The sequence below is a fragment of the Strongylocentrotus purpuratus genome, unplaced genomic scaffold, assembly GCF_000002235.5.
Source record: "Strongylocentrotus purpuratus isolate Spur 01 unplaced genomic scaffold, Spur_5.0 spur5_scaffold_4, whole genome shotgun sequence".
Lineage (NCBI taxonomy): Eukaryota > Metazoa > Echinodermata > Echinoidea > Camarodonta > Strongylocentrotidae > Strongylocentrotus > Strongylocentrotus purpuratus.
Genome location: NW_022145610.1, coordinates 13,575,744 through 13,579,979, shown reverse-complemented (window position 1 = coordinate 13,579,979; position 4,236 = coordinate 13,575,744). Strand labels below are relative to the sequence as shown.

The window sequence follows — 4,236 nt, the reverse complement described above, 5'->3', positions numbered from 1 at the left end:
ACACGTGCAGATTGACACAAAACAACATGCAACAACTGACGGAGGGACTGCTTTGTGCAAGACAATCTTTGTGGGTATTTTTGCAAGTATACCCCATTTTTTGTTCCTGTTTAGCTCTTTGACAACGTTTGTAACACATGTAGGCATAAAGATAGAGCTTTCACCGGAAACGGTTAAATAATCTTGACATCCGCAGTTTACCTATCCCATGATAACAACGGCATGACACAGTGAGAATATTTTTGTGACACATAAAGAGTTAATCCGCAAATCAATTCACAAATAGCCATGCGCGGGGCTGGGCATGTACGCTGTGTACTGTCATGGTATGTTACTTTGGAGCATGTGGTTTGTGAATGTGCGAATGCACCCCCGGGCCGCGTCTTATTTTTTCGTACCACGGCGAGGCCGGATTCCTGTTTTATCATGAATATTCATTAGGCAGGGTCGGGGACAGTCTCGATTCTCTTAAATATTCATATCGAGGTGGGAATGCACGACGCGCGCTATACTCGCACAATGTGAGAAGATTTAGTTCACGGAGAATGCATATGGGTGAGTAATTGATTGAAATATCAGTAGATTAAGAGAATTTAGTCATTAATTTGAAAAAGCTGTAATTCGTGATCTACTGTATTTTCTTTACATTTTGAGACTGTTCTCAACAGATTTGTGGGGAAAAGGCTAGGAAAATATTTCTCTTGAAATTGCACTTTGATTTTCATCGTCGTGAAGTAGTTTGACTGCGGTTTGCCTTCATGTCACCCTTTAGAGCCCCGGGATTCCGGCAGGCCCACGTTGGGGGAATTTCGGTGCTCATCTACATCAAGATAAAACTTTCTGATCAGGTTTTATTCCAAATTTGATCGTCATCGTGAATCTAATTCACCAATCATCCATTGAATTTAAATCTAGATTTAACGTTACACCTTAAAATAATCTATGAAGTATGATTTCTTTAATAATCCAAGAGGGTTAATTCTTGTTTATATCTTTAGTAGATGTCGACTCTGTTGGCTATACTAGCTCTAGACAAAGACTAAGACTAAGTGCTATCCGTTCGCTCAGTTGCATCATTGGTGCGTGTCAACTTTTAGACCAAAATTGTTTGTGACCATGGATAATCAAACGGCTCCAAACCATATTTCATTTAGACGTAAACCTGGAACTTATTAATAAAAATATTCAAAAACAAACAAACTAGACCTAGGATTCATTTATTTAATGTTCAGATGTTGTGTGTGTCCAGTGTGCTTGTCAAGTTGTCATAACTTTTCTAGATCTAGACCTATATTAATTAAAGATTTTTTCTTCTCCAAAGTGTGCAGTTCATTTGATAAATCTATTTTTTGTTGGACGTTGTATAAGAGAAGACCCCTAGGGTAGTCGACAATTATGTTTACTTATACGCAGAGGCGGCGGAGCCTTTGGGCGGAGCAACTTCCAAAGTGGGGGGGGGGGGGGGCACCAACAAAAAGGGCACTTTCTTGAAAAAAGGGCACCTTCAGAGGGAAAATATACCATTTTTTTTTACATTGGTATATACCCCTATTTTGTGATTACATTATCAGGGATGATTTCAATATTTGTTTCTCTTAATACAGCATTTAAGATATTGCTTAAGTATCATACTTTGCAGTTTTTGGCTTGCAGTGCGAAAAATTACATCTTATAAAGAGGAAAACCCAATCCTGATGGGGTTATATAAGCACAATCTCATAACGGAAGACTGAATAGATCTGTGATAAGTTACATAATTATAACATCTATAACTATGGGCAAGCGTAGCGAGCGAGCTTTGTGGGAAATTGCTTTTAGTCGCTTGAAATTAGGGACACGTTTAATGATGAAAGGAAAAGGGGACACTTATCGAAAGGGTTAAGACACTTATCAGAAAAGAAAAGAAGCATGTGTCAAAGTACAAAGGCTAATTATCAGAGGTAAAAATGGGGCACTTCTTACACCTAAACAAAGAGGCATGCACCAGGGATGATAAGAACATGGGCATTTGTCGACGGAAAAGAGGCACCCATCAGATTTTGATAGGGGGCATTTATAAGCAGTGAAAAGGGGCATTTATGAAAAAGGGATAGGTTCTTTATAAGAAAGGAAATAGGGTACATATCATTGTTAAAAGGGTAATGAGAAGGGGAAGTGGCTCTTATTAAAAAGAAAAAGTGGCACATGTTTAAATAAACGGGGCACTTATCAAAGACGAAAAGTGGTACCGGTAATTATGATAAGGGGTAAGTGTGCTTATAAGGAAAAAAGGCATTATATAGGAAGGAAAAGGAGGACGTGTCAAAATAAAAGGGGCATTTATAAGAGATGAAAAGAGTACTGACTAGGAGGGGAAGGGGTGCTTGTCAAAGTAAAACAAGTATCTCTCAGAAGTGAATAGGGTCATTTACAAGAGATGAAAAGGGGCACTTAAGAGAATGAAAAGGAACTATTTTCATAGATGAAAAGGGGCATTTATGAGAAGGGAAAGGGCCTATTTTTAAATGGGGGCACTTATAAGAAAAAGGGGCACTTATTAAAAATGAAAGGGAGCACATGTGAAGATATAAGGTGCGCCTATCCAAGTTAAAAGGGGTAGTTATTAAAAGGGGAAGGGGCACTTTAAAAACTTAATATGGGCACTTGTCAGAGTAAAAGGGGCACTTTCCTATGTAAAAAGGGGCACTTTTCCTATGCAAAAAGGGGCACTTTTAGGGTACTTGACCAAATGGGAGGGCACTCTGCCCCCCCCCCCCTCTCGGAGCGCCGCCTCTGCTTATATGGTATGTAGTCCACCTCTTCTTATAATAAACTAATTCTACTTAGTACTGCTTCGTGTTCATAGGCCATAGAAACCACTGTTTGATGCACAAGTTAAATCTTCCATTTAGTTTTACTTTGTACTGTGGTTCATTAAATAGGAATGTTGATTTCCACACCATATTAAAATTAAGGCCAACCATGACATAAAAATATCTATTAATTTGAATTATGCTAGATCTATTTTATTTTGTTAAGGAGAAAGGGATGCCTTGATTGTCGTATTGATTTTCTTCTTCTTTTTGTTCCAAAAGATTGAAACTGAAGAGCTGGAAGGAGGACATTACAACATCTCTTATATTTGCAAGATGAAGCAGAAAGTCCCATGCAGGTACAGTTATCAGGTTATTTAGCACACACATATTAAACGACCACCTATTAATTCACTCAAAAGGAAATGGAACTAAGTTGACATTGCAAGCATATATAGTGGAGGGTATATTTTATTCTAGTTCTGCACCTAGTATACAAATATTGATGTCTTTTCTTTCTATGTTTACAAAGGAAAATTTGTCCTTATTTACAGGAGGTCCTGTGTTTAGAAGAGCCATATCAAATGCACATTGTAAGCACTACATGTAGGGTATACACAGGACCCCTCATTATTGTTTTTTGTAAGGGGTACTTTCACTTCTTGAGCAATGAAGATGAAGAAGAACACAAAATAAGATTGATAAAAGTCTGTTTATAGGATGTATTATGGTTGATATGTATCCATCAGTATCAGTTTTTAATTGAAGTACATGTACCTACTTTGTTTTCTCTCATGTAGGATGATGCCTCTCTACAGTGGATGATGAAGGCATTCTGGTTTGCAAACTCAGAAGAGGAACAAAGAACAGATGTTGACGGGATCATATCTAGAGATGCGGGCCTACTACACTTCATACGAGCAAGTGTGCTAATATACATGAAGGTACCCCCAATAAATTTTTGTGGAACAAATGTCATGGAGAAAATTATAGATCTGAAACAGATATTTTTCATTGTCAGTTGACTTGTAAAAGAATAATTGACTTAATATCACAATTGTAATTTAGATTAAAAATTAAATGTCAATATAGATGAAATATAAGTCTACATTACGTATGTTTCAGTAGCATTATTTCCAGTACATTCTCTGGTCAAAGTTGTTTGGTCATTTTATGTCCCATACTTAACCGAGTATTATTCAATTACCGGTATGAGCACGAGTTGTATTACATTGTATTACTTATTTCATACCTTGTCTGATCCGAGCTCCAGCAGGCCTATCGTCTTAATGGGATCATCAGTAATAATTTAAGATGCGGTCAGTATTTAAACTAGTCTTGTACAAAAAATAGTTTAGGTTTGCCAACTAGAACCCCAAGTGAATTTCAGTCCTTCCTTTTTCTGAGCAGGTATCAGGGTGTATGTTATTGGTCATTGTTGATT

The 4,236-nt window shown here is 37.4% G+C and overlaps 1 long non-coding RNA gene across 1 annotated transcript; it reads left to right on the top strand.

Annotated features, from left to right (window-relative positions):
* The first annotated feature begins 410 nt into the window (after nt 1–410).
* LOC105443364 lies at nt 411–3,890 on the top strand. The gene is made up of 3 exons (XR_004066293.1): nt 411–555; nt 3,075–3,151; nt 3,593–3,890. It is a non-coding gene; the product is annotated as an uncharacterized LOC105443364 (long non-coding RNA).
* Nucleotides 3,891–4,236: the final 346 nt, after the last annotated feature.